Source organism: Garra rufa, unplaced genomic scaffold (assembly GCF_049309525.1).
Source record: "Garra rufa unplaced genomic scaffold, GarRuf1.0 hap1_unplaced_002, whole genome shotgun sequence".
In the NCBI taxonomy this organism is placed as follows: Eukaryota; Metazoa; Chordata; class Actinopteri; order Cypriniformes; family Cyprinidae; genus Garra; species Garra rufa.
In genome coordinates, this window is record NW_027394277.1 from 8,212,633 (window position 1) to 8,225,132 (window position 12,500).

Consider the following 12,500-nt stretch of genomic DNA (forward strand, 5'->3'; position numbering starts at 1 on the left):
TGTGAGTGTCCACCATTGTATATACAATCCACAGAAAGTGTAATCCAAAGTTTGCAGGTGGTGAATGGAAAGGTGAGCTCTAAAATTAGCAACTCCTTAATCCAACAGTTTGGTGACTTTTTTTGTCATGCTGCTCTCTTATACAGTTGTACTTCCTGCTTCCTGTCATGTGTCTAGTCACATGGCAGGCCAACCATCCATTTATTAAAGACACACACACACTTAAAATGTTAAGAGTAATAAAATGGCCTAAAAAACATGTAAAACACTTAACACTCTATAATACATTTAAATGATTGTAATAAATAGAGCGGTAAAACACGTCTTTCTAAAAGCCAGCATATTATATAAATAGTGAAGAAAAGGCAAAAGCTTACAGCACCTGGTATTCCCAGGCGGTCTCCCATCCAAGTACTAACCAGGCCCGACGCTGCTTTGCTTCCGAGATCAGACGAGATCGGGCGGTCTCAGCGGAGTATGGCCGTAAGCGAGGGCTGCTCCAAAAAGTGGGCTATTTAAAGATCAGCCTCCGTAAAAGCCAGCATATTATATAAATAGTGAAGAAAAGGCAAAAGCTTACAGCACCTGGTATTCCCAGGCGGTCTCCCATCCAGAGTTACTAGATTAAAATGGGGTCAGATTTAACTGTGAGAGATGACTAGTGGTTAAAAGAATGAGACATAAAAGAAGATTGGTTTAAATAGATTTGGTTTATATACAAGGTTCACATAAAAGACTTTAAAACAACACGATAAAACTAGGTAAATGCTGTTAAAAGAATACAGTTCATTTGTCCATACCCTAAAAACAGTCCAAGAATCCTAGTGTGTTGATAAGTCCAATGTGAGTGTCCACCATTGTATATACAATCCACAGAAAGTGTAATCCAAAGTTTGCAGGTGGTGAATGGAAAGGTGAGCTCTAAAATTAGCAAACTCCTTAATCCAACAGTTTGGTGACTGTCCTTTGTTTGTCATGCTGCTCTCTTATACAGTTGTACTTCCTGCTTCCTGTCATGTGTCTAGTCACATGGCAGGCCAACCATCCATTTATTTAAGACACACACACACTTAAAATGTTAAGAGCAATAAAATGGCCTAAAAAAACATGTAAAACACTTAACACTCTATAATACATTTAAATGATTGTAATAAATAGAGCGGTAAAACACGTCTTTCTAAAAGCCAGCATATTATATAAATAGTGAAGAAAAGGCAAAAGCTTACAGCACCTGGTATTCCCAGGCGGTCTCCCATCCAGAGTTACAAGATTAAAATGGGGTCAGATTTAACTGTGAGAGATGACTAGTGGTTAAAAGAATGAGACATAAAAGAAGATTGGTTTAAATAGATTTGGTTTATATAAAAGGTTCACATAAAAGACTTTAAAACAACACGATAAAACTAGGTAAATGCTGTTAAAAGAATACAGTTCATTTGTCCATACCCTAAAAACAGTCCAAGAATCCTAGTGTGTTGATAAGTCCAATGTGAGTGTCCACCATTGTATATACAATCCACAGAAAGTGTAATCCAAAGTTTGCAGGTGGTGAATGGAAAGGTGAGCTCTAAAATTAGCAAACTCCTTAATCCAACAGTTTGGTGACTGTCCTTTGTTTGTCATGCTGCTCTCTTATACAGTTGTACTTCCTGCTTCCTGTCATGTGTCTAGTCACATGGCAGGCCAACCATCCATTTATTTAAGACACACACACACTTAAAATGTTAAGAGCAATAAAATGGCCTAAAAAAACATGTAAAACACTTAACACTCTATAATACATTTAAATGATTGTAATAAATAGAGCGGTAAAACACGTCTTTCTAAAAGCCAGCATATTATATAAATAGTGAAGAAAAGGCAAAAGCTTACAGCACCTGGTATTCCCAGGCGGTCTCCCATCCAGAGTTACAAGATTAAAATGGGGTCAGATTTAACTGTGAGAGATGACTAGTGGTTAAAAGAATGAGACATAAAAGAAGATTGGTTTAAATAGATTTGGTTTATATACAAGGTTCACATAAAAGACTTTAAAACAACACGATAAAACTAGGTAAATGCTGTTAAAAGAATACAGTTCATTTGTCCATACCCTAAAAACAGTCCAAGAATCCCAGTGTGTTGATAAGTCCAATGTGAGTGTCCACCATTGTATATACAATCCACAGAAAGTGTAATCCAAAGTTTGCAGGTGGTGAATGGAAAGGTGAGCTCTAAAATTAGCAAACTCCTTAATCCAACAGTTTGGTGACTGTCCTTTGTTTGTCATGCTGCTCTCTTATACAGTTGTACTTCCTGCTTCCTGTCATGTGTCTAGTCACATGGCAGGCCAACCATCCATTTATTTAAGACACACACACACTTAAAATGTTAAGAGCAATAAAATGGCCTAAAAAAACATGTAAAACACTTAACACTCTATAATACATTTAAATGATTGTAATAAATAGAGCGGTAAAACACGTCTTTCTAAAAGCCAGCATATTATATAAATAGTGAAGAAAAGGCAAAAGCTTACAGCACCTGGTATTCCCAGGCGGTCTCCCATCCAGAGTTACAAGATTAAAATGGGGTCAGATTTAACTGTGAGAGATGACTAGTGGTTAAAAGAATGAGACATAAAAGAAGATTGGTTTAAATAGATTTGGTTTATATACAAGGTTCACATAAAAGACTTTAAAACAACACGATAAAACTAGGTAAATGCTGTTAAAAGAATACAGTTCATTTGTCCATACCCTAAAAACAGTCCAAGAATCCCAGTGTGTTGATAAGTCCAATGTGAGTGTCCACCATTGTATATACAATCCACAGAAAGTGTAATCCAAAGTTTGCAGGTGGTGAATGGAAAGGTGAGCTCTAAAATTAGCAACTCCTTAATCCAACAGTTTGGTGACTTTTTTTGTCATGCTGCTCTCTTATACAGTTGTACTTCCTGCTTCCTGTCATGTGTCTAGTCACATGGCAGGCCAACCATCCATTTATTAAAGACACACACACACTTAAAATGTTAAGAGTAATAAAATGGCCTAAAAAACATGTAAAACACTTAACACTCTATAATACATTTAAATGATTGTAATAAATAGAGCGGTAAAACACGTCTTTCTAAAAGCCAGCATATTATATAAATAGTGAAGAAAAGGCAAAAGCTTGCAGCACCTGGTATTCCCAGGCGGTCTCCCATCCAAGTACTAACCAGGCCCGATGCTGCTTTGCTTCCGAGATCAGACGAGATCGGGCGGTCTCAGCGCAGTATGGCCGTAAGCGAGGGCTGCTCCAAAAAGTGGCCTATTTAAAGATCAGCCTCCGTAAAAGCCAGCATATTATATAAATAGTGAAGAAAAGGCAAAAGCTTACAGCACCTTGTATTCCCAGGCGGTCTCCCATCCAAGTACTAACCAGGCCCGACGCTGCTTTGCTTCCGAGATCAGACGAGATAGGGCGGTCTCAGTGCAGTATGGCCGTAAGCGAGGGCTGCTCCAAAAAGTGGGCTATTTAAAGATCAGCCTCCGTAAAAGCCAGCATATTATATAAATAGTGAAGAAAAGGCAAAAGCTTACAGCACCTGGTATTCCCAGGCGGTCTCCCATCTAAGTACTAACCAGGCCCGACGCTGCTTTGCTTCCGAGATCAGACGAGATCGGGCGCTCTCAGCGCAGTATGGCCGTAAGCGAGTACTGCTCCAAAAAGTGGGCTATTTATAGATCAGCCTCCGTAAAAGCCATCATATTATATAAATAGTGAAGAAAAGGCAAAAGCTTACAGCACCTGGTATTCCCAGGCGGTCTCCCATCCAGAGTTACAACATTAAAATGGGGTCAGAATTAACTGTGAGAGATGACTAGTGGTTAAAAGAATGAGACATAAAAGAAGATTGGTTTAAATAGATTTGGTTTTTATACAAGGTTCACATAAAAGACTTTAAAACAACATGATAAAACTAGGTAAATGCTGTTAAAAGAATACAGTTCATTTGTCCATACCCTAAAAACAGTCCAAGAATCCCAGTGTGTTGATAAGTCCAATGTGAGTGTCCACCATTGTATATACAATCCACAGAAAGTGTAATCCAAAGTTTGCAGGTGGTGAATGGAAAGGTGAGCTCTAAAATTAGCAAACTCCTTAATCCAACAGTTTGGTGACTGTCCTTTGTTTGTCATGCTGCTCTCTTATACAGTTGTACTTCCTGCTTCCTGTCATGTGTCTAGTCACATGGCAGGCCAACCATCCATTTATTTAAGACACACACACACTTAAAATGTTAAGAGCAATAAAATGGCCTAAAAAAACATGTAAAACACTTAACACTCTATAATACATTTAAATGATTGTAATAAATAGAGCGGTAAAACACGTCTTTCTAAAAGCCAGCATATTATATAAATAGTGAAGAAAAGGCAAAAGCTTACAGCACCTGGTATTCCCAGGCGGTCTCCCATCCAGAGTTACAAGATTAAAATGGGGTCAGATTTAACTGTGAGAGATGACTAGTGGTTAAAAGAATGAGACATAAAAGAAGATTGGTTTAAATAGATTTGGTTTATATAAAAGGTTCACATAAAAGACTTTAAAACAACACGATAAAACTAGGTAAATGCTGTTAAAAGAATACAGTTCATTTGTCCATACCCTAAAAACAGTCCAAGAATCCTAGTGTGTTGATAAGTCCAATGTGAGTGTCCACCATTGTATATACAATCCACAGAAAGTGTAATCCAAAGTTTGCAGGTGGTGAATGGAAAGGTGAGCTCTAAAATTAGCAAACTCCTTAATCCAACAGTTTGGTGACTGTCCTTTGTTTGTCATGCTGCTCTCTTATACAGTTGTACTTCCTGCTTCCTGTCATGTGTCTAGTCACATGGCAGGCCAACCATCCATTTATTTAAGACACACACACACTTAAAATGTTAAGAGCAATAAAATGGCCTAAAAAAACATGTAAAACACTTAACACTCTATAATACATTTAAATGATTGTAATAAATAGAGCGGTAAAACACGTCTTTCTAAAAGCCAGCATATTATATAAATAGTGAAGAAAAGGCAAAAGCTTACAGCACCTGGTATTCCCAGGCGGTCTCCCATCCAGAGTTACAAGATTAAAATGGGGTCAGATTTAACTGTGAGAGATGACTAGTGGTTAAAAGAATGAGACATAAAAGAAGATTGGTTTAAATAGATTTGGTTTATATACAAGGTTCACATAAAAGACTTTAAAACAACACGATAAAACTAGGTAAATGCTGTTAAAAGAATACAGTTCATTTGTCCATACCCTAAAAACAGTCCAAGAATCCCAGTGTGTTGATAAGTCCAATGTGAGTGTCCACCATTGTATATACAATCCACAGAAAGTGTAATCCAAAGTTTGCAGGTGGTGAATGGAAAGGTGAGCTCTAAAATTAGCAACTCCTTAATCCAACAGTTTGGTGACTTTTTTTGTCATGCTGCTCTCTTATACAGTTGTACTTCCTGCTTCCTGTCATGTGTCTAGTCACATGGCAGGCCAACCATCCATTTATTAAAGACACACACACACTTAAAATGTTAAGAGTAATAAAATGGCCTAAAAAACATGTAAAACACTTAACACTCTATAATACATTTAAATGATTGTAATAAATAGAGCGGTAAAACACGTCTTTCTAAAAGCCAGCATATTATATAAATAGTGAAGAAAAGGCAAAAGCTTACAGCACCTGGTATTCCCAGGCGGTCTCCCATCCAAGTACTAAGCAGGCCCGACGCTGCTTAGCTTCCGAGATCAGACGAGATCGGGCGCTCTTTTTTTTTTTTTTTTTTTTTCTTTTTTTTTTTTCTTTTTTTTCTAAGCAGGCCCGACGCTGCTTAGCTTCCGAGATCAGACGAGATCGGGCGCTCTTTTTTTTTTTTTTTTTTTTTTTTTTTTTTTTTTTTTTTTTTTATTATTATTATACAAGTTTAAAATTCATTACATGAATGAAATAAAAATGACAATTAAATTACATTTGAGCATATACAATTCATCATCCACAAAATACATCAAAATCAAAACATCAATTTTCTGGCATTTCAATCCCATTTCCTTTTAACACTTCCTCCACTTGTTTTGAAAATATTTTGTAAAACAGCATCTCTTTTTTTTCCATTTTAAAATAATTCCACAGTGTTAAAATGTACTCCTCAACCTTACATTTAAATAATCTCCACAGATCTAATACACACCCTTTACTCTTTCCTAAATTCCTCCTTTTCCATATAGCACTTTTCGCCAAAACCAATAACAACTCTATCACTTTTTTATTCTTGCATTTTTCCTTCACTCCCAAAATTAAAGTTTGATTCCAGTCACTCTCTTCTTTCCCATCCCTTAAACTCTTAATCATTTTCTTTAACATTTGAAAAAATGTTTCCAATTTTTCACAAAATAAAAACAAATGTAGAATACCTTCATCCTGTTTTTTACATATTTTACAAATGGCATCACTTTCCTTCCCCATTATACAAAGCCTCATTTCCGAAAAAATCACATTATGTCTGATAAAATAGTCTAGACACTCCAAATCTGTACTTCCAATCCCACTTCTTATATTCTTCCAAATATCATTCTCTTCAATTCCATTAAAATGTCTCAACCACATTTGATTTGCATTGGGTTTCTTAAAAATATATTTTTTAAGACATTGATAAAACATCCTTACATTACACAATCTCAAATCCACCATTTTGTCTTCCATTTTCATATACACATCAACTTTGCTTTCTGTTTCTTCTCTTTTTTTAATTTCTTCCAACCACTCTTTTGGTACTGCACTTTTAACTTCATCATATTGTTTTTCCAGACTAGCCACACTATATTCTTCTTTTTCTTCTTCCATAGCATCTATGATCACTTGTAACGGCAAAAATCCATCTTTAAATTCATACAACACATCTTTGACTTGCCTTATCCCTACTTCCCACCATTTCTTAAAAAATAAAATTTGTCCATTAAAAACAATGTTACTGTTCAAGAAAATAGGTTGATTGAGGACCGTTTTTCTCCCAAATGGCTTAAAATCAATCTCCTTGAGAAAAAACCCCCAAGCAACTAAAACCTCTTTATAAAAATTTGGTATCCCCTCCATCATCCAATTTTTGAGTTTCATCCATAAAATGTTATCATTTAAAAATACATTCCCACATTTTGCTAAAAAATGTTTCATTGTAATTTTCCAATCTCCCTTTTTATCCATGTCCAAATATTTTTTAACCACCTTCACTCTCATACTTTTCTTTTTTAATTCTATATCAACAAGTCCCAACCCTCCCTCTTCTGGCCTTCCAATGAGTGTGTGGTATGCTATTCTTGGGGGTTTTTTCTCCCATATAAAATCCATAATATATTCTTTTACTCTTTTTTCCACCCATTTTGGCATTGAAACCACTGATAAAATGTACCACATTTTGGTTAACATTAAAACGTTCGCTATTAAAACCTTCCCTTTCAAATTCAAAATTCTTTTTTGCCAAAAATTCAATCTGTTTTTCATTGCACCTATAACCTCTTCCCACATTCTGTCTGTTGCACTCTTCTCATCTTTACCTAGCGTTACTCCTAAAATCTTCATTTCTTGTACTTCTTTAAAACCCAGAACCTCTTTTAAATCAGACACTTCTCCAAATCTCATATAAACAGTTTTTTCCGCATTTACTTTTGCTCCTGTACCTTTACAAAACCTTGTCACCCTTTCCATTACATTTTCAACACTTTTATAATCTTCCACAATTAGTGTAGTGTCATCTGCATATTGAAATACTTTTGTTTCTTCTAGTCCCTCCTCAATTTTTATCCCTTTTATTTCTTTATCTTTTTGAATTAACATCCCTAGTGGTTCTGCTATCAGCGTATATAGCTGTGCTGATAATGGACATCCTTGTCTAATGGATCTTGTGACATTAAAAGGATTGGTTAAAAAGCCGTTACATTTTACTCTTGTCATTATATTTCTATATAAAATCCTTAACCACTCTTTAAAATTCTCCCCAAAACCAAAATGATCTAAAATCGAAAATAAAAACTCATGCTCCACTCTATCGAAAGCCTTCTCGAAGTCTAGGCTAATTATATATCCTTTCCTATTATTTTCCTTTAAAATACTCATTATGTCTCGTATACCACTTGTTGTATCCGCTATATCCCTCCCTGTCACCCCGTAGGCCTGGTTTGTCTCAATTATTTTTGGTAAGACATTCTTCAATCTACTTGATAAAATTTTAGCTAAAATCTTCAAATCTGCATTCAACATTGTAATCGGCCTATAATTCTTCAAACTCTTATTATCACCTTTTCTTTTATAAATCAACTTCATTAGTCCCATACTCATTCTTTGATCCAGCTCTTTTTTCTTAAATATTTCATCATACACTTCTTTTAAGATCTTACTTATTTCCTTCTTAAAAATCTTATAAAATTCATTCACTATTCCATCTATTCCCGGACTTTTGTTACTTTTTAGACTTTCTATCGCTTGTATTATCTCTTCTTCCTTTATTTCCTCGTCACAGTCTTTTTTGTCTTCTTCTTCTACTCTCGCTTTGATATGTTGCAGTAAGTAATTTTTGTTTTCCTCTTCTATACCTTCCTCTCTAAACAAGTCTTCATAAAAAATCCTTACTTCATTTAAGAGTAACTCTGTTCCTATTATGGACTCTTCATCTTTGTTTTTTAGTTCTTTTATTGTATCTGCCCTTCCCCTTCTTCTTTCTAGGTCAAAAAAAAATTTAGTACATTTTTCCCCTTCTATTGTGTATCTAGCTTTGCTCCTTAGTCTTGCCCCTTGACATTTTTCCTCTTCCATTTTCTTAAGCTTCTCTTCTAACTCTACTATTTTTTGAATATCCATTACCTTTTCCTTTGTTTCTTTTCTTAAACTTTCTCTAATTCCCTGTTCTTTAGCATTTTTGGCTTTTCTCATACCTTTACTAAATTCAATTGAATACTTCTTTATTTCATATTTTACATTTTCCCACCATATTCGTTTGTCTTCCCCATACATGCCATCCTTCTTTTCCTGTTCCATTAAATCATATATTCCCAATTTGTAATTCTCATCTTTTAAAATTCCAGAATTTAAAATCCACACCCCTGGTCCTTTATCCTCCTTGTTAAAATCTATTTTCCACCTTATCATCTTGTGATCACTAAAACTAGTGTCACTATAAACAATATCATCAATAAAATAATCTATATCCCTTGTACTTAAAATAAAATCAATTCTCGTTTGATTCAAAAAGTTACCAACCAAGCTCCTTCTAGTAAATTCTTTTTTGTTTTCATGTCTCTCCCTCCACACATCAGTCATGTTTCTTTCTTCCATTAAAGATACCAGCTCTTTTCTTCCCATGTCTGTTCTAAAAACCATTCCCTCCGCTATATCTCTTTTACTAAACACAGTGTTAAAATCTCCTACAATTATTACTGACTTCCATTTATCTATTATTCCTCTAATGTTTTCAAAAAACTCCCTTTTTTCTTTCTCTTCTGTTGGCGCATGAACATTCATTAAAATAAACTCTTTTTCCCCGTGACTTATTTCAACAGCATTACATTTTCCTTTTCCATCATTATATATTTCTTTCACTTTGCAGTCAATATCATTTCTTATTAAAATCGCCACTCCACTTCCTAACTTTACATCTCCATTACTATAAAACATTTCACCATTCCACATCTTTTTGACATTGTCAATTACCTCCTTTTTCCAGTTCGTTTCCTGAAATACAATAATGTCTTCTTTCTTGCATAGTTCTAGAGTATTTTTCAGTTTGTTCATATTCATTAATCCTCTTGCATTCCAGCATACAAAATTTAAAACCATACTGTACAAAAATAAATAATTAAAAACAGTCATTCTTGATTATCTTCTCCATCTTCCCCACTCAACACCTCAATTTTATTCTCTGAATACTTAAGTCTTTTCCTTTTTGCCATTTCCAAATTAGGTATTACCTTCAGTTGTTTTCTCCGTGGCATTATTCCCAGTCCTCTGTCCTTTTGGTTCTTTATTCCTTCCTCTCCTGTCAGTTCTACTACAATCAGTTCTCCTCCCCTTGATAGTGTTTCTTCCGCTGATTTCTCTTCCTCCATTCTTTCCTCCTGATCTTCTACTTCCTGTTGCTCTTCTTTTTCTTGTTCTTTACTAGTCCCATGTCCCTCTCTTCCAGTTATCTCGTACTGCTCTTCCTCTTCGTTTGTTTCTTGGGTTTCTGTAGTGTTGTTATGCATCTGCCCGTTCATTTGTTGCTCCTCCTCTTCCTCGTTGTTCTGCATCCAGCATTCACATTTGTTTAGCGTTTTAAAACAGTCTGGACACTTCACTGCATTGCATTCCCGTGCAAAATGACCATGCTCCTCACATTTGCGACACTTAAAGTCTGGACAATCCTTCAGGAAATGCTCCGGGCTCATACACAACCGGCAGGTTTTAACCTGCTTATTGTGTATCACCCGAAAATGCTGAGTTCCTTCTGCTGTCTCAAACCGCGTACTGTATGGGAGCGACGCCACCTCTCTTGGGAATTTAGCTTTGATGAACCTTGTTCCATCTTCAATATCCGTACCTGGATAACATCTCCTCTTCATACTTGAGACAGGGATAACTCCCCACCCCTCCAGTTTCGTTATGATGTCGTCGTCACTCAGATAGACGGGTATATGCATAAATGACACCACATACTCCCTGTCTTCCAACTTCCTCACTTCACAAATGTGTCCATTGATATCCAGTCCATTTAACAGTTCATCACAACATTCCTCAGATTCCATTGTTACCTCATATTGTTTCTGTTGTTTCGGGCGCACCGCCAAAATTCCCTTCACACCGATTTTCTTCGTTATTGCTTTAATGATACTCTCTGCATTGCCATCTCTTGTTTCACTCACATCAATAGTTATTGTTGCCTCTTTCCTGTATAGCCTCTTTGTGCTGCTTATGATCCTTTCTCGTTGTCCTAATTCAGTCCTTTGTTCTTTTGCCATCTCTATCTCTGCCGCCATTAACTTGTTGCTGCCGTGTAGTCCGTCCGAATCACTCATACTTGCGAAAAAACAACAAACACAAACCACTTCCCAGACAGCACACGGCTGCTGGTTAGTGGTTTAAAACAAAAAAACTTACTAACACAAACCAAAACTTATTTTCACTCACACTAACCAAATAAATCGAGAAGGTAAGAGTATCTCTCTTTCCAAACTGCAGTCACACACTTCCTGGTTTGCTCTAGGGCGCTCTCAGGGTGGTGTGGCCGTAAGCGAGGGCTGCTCCAAAAAGTGGGCTATTTAAAGATCAGCCTCCGTAAAAGCCAGCATATTATATAAATAGTGAAGAAAAGGCAAAAGCTTACAGCACCTGGTATTCCCAGGCGGTCTCCCATCCAAGTGTAACAATCGGCCTTATCAGCCGAGTTACAAGACTAAAATGGGATCAGATTTAACTGTGAGAGATGACTAGTGGTTAAAAGAATGAGACATAAAAGAAGATTGGTTTAAATAGATTTGGTTTATTTACAAGGTTCACATAAAAGACTTTAAAACAACACGATAAAACGAGGTAAACGCTGTTAAAAGAATACAGTTCATTTGTCCATACCCTAAAAACAGTCCAAGAATCCCAGTGTGTTGATAAGTCCAATGTGAGTGTCCACCGGTGTATATACAATCCACAGAAAGTGTAATCCAAAGTTTGCAGGTGGTGAATGGAAAGGTGAGCTCTAAAATGAGCAACTCCTCAATCCAACAGTTTGGTGACTGTCCTTTGTTTGTCATGCTGCTCTCTTATACAGTTGTACTTCCTGCTTCCTGTCATGTGTCTAGTCACATGGCAGGCCAACCATCCATTTTTTAAAGACACACACTCACTTAAAATGTTAAGAGTAATAAAATGGCCTAAAAAACATGTAAAACACTTAAAACTCTATAATACATTTAAACGATTGTAATAAATAGAGCGGTAAAACACGTCTTTCTAAAAGCCAGCATATTATATAAATAGTGAAGAAAAGGCAAAAGCTTACAGCACCTGGTATTCCCAGGCGGTCTCCCATCCAAGTACTAAGCAGGCCCGACGCTGCTTAGCTTCCGAGATCAGACGAGATCGGGCGCTCTCAGCGCGGTATGGCCGTAAGCGAGGGCTGCTCCAAAAAGTGGGCTATTTAAAGATCAGCCTCCGTAAAAGCCAGCATATTATATAAATAGTGAAGAAAAGGCAAAAGCTTACAGCACCTGGTATTCCCAGGCGGTCTCCCATCCAAGTGTAACAATCGGCCTTATCAGCCGAGTTACAAGACTAAAATGGGATCAGATTTAACTGTGAGAGATGACTAGTGGTTAAAAGAATGAGACATAAAAGAAGATTGGTTTAAATAGATTTGGTTTATTTACAAGGTTCACATAAAAGACTTTAAAACAACACGATAAAACGAGGTAAACGCTGTTAAAAGAATACAGTTCATTTGTCCATACCCTAAAAACAGTCCAA

The 12,500-nt window shown here is 36.3% G+C and overlaps 4 non-coding genes and 1 pseudogene across 4 annotated transcripts; all 5 read right to left on the reverse strand.

The window, feature by feature from the left end:
• Positions 1-370: 370 nt before the first annotated feature.
• LOC141307478 (5S ribosomal RNA) lies at positions 371-489 on the reverse strand. The gene has a single exon (XR_012346430.1). It is a non-coding gene; the product is annotated as a 5S ribosomal RNA (ribosomal RNA).
• Positions 490-3,150: 2,661 nt separating this feature from the next.
• LOC141307724 (5S ribosomal RNA) lies at positions 3,151-3,269 on the reverse strand. The gene has a single exon (XR_012346675.1). It is a non-coding gene; the product is annotated as a 5S ribosomal RNA (ribosomal RNA).
• Positions 3,270-3,353: 84 nt separating this feature from the next.
• On the reverse strand, positions 3,354-3,472 carry LOC141307754 (5S ribosomal RNA; annotated as a pseudogene).
• An 84-nt stretch (positions 3,473-3,556) lies between these two features.
• LOC141306942 (5S ribosomal RNA) lies at positions 3,557-3,675 on the reverse strand. Its single transcript, XR_012345898.1, has one exon. It is a non-coding gene; the product is annotated as a 5S ribosomal RNA (ribosomal RNA).
• Positions 3,676-12,029: 8,354 nt separating this feature from the next.
• On the reverse strand, positions 12,030-12,148 carry LOC141305975 (5S ribosomal RNA). The gene has a single exon (XR_012344936.1). It is a non-coding gene; the product is annotated as a 5S ribosomal RNA (ribosomal RNA).
• Positions 12,149-12,500: the final 352 nt, after the last annotated feature.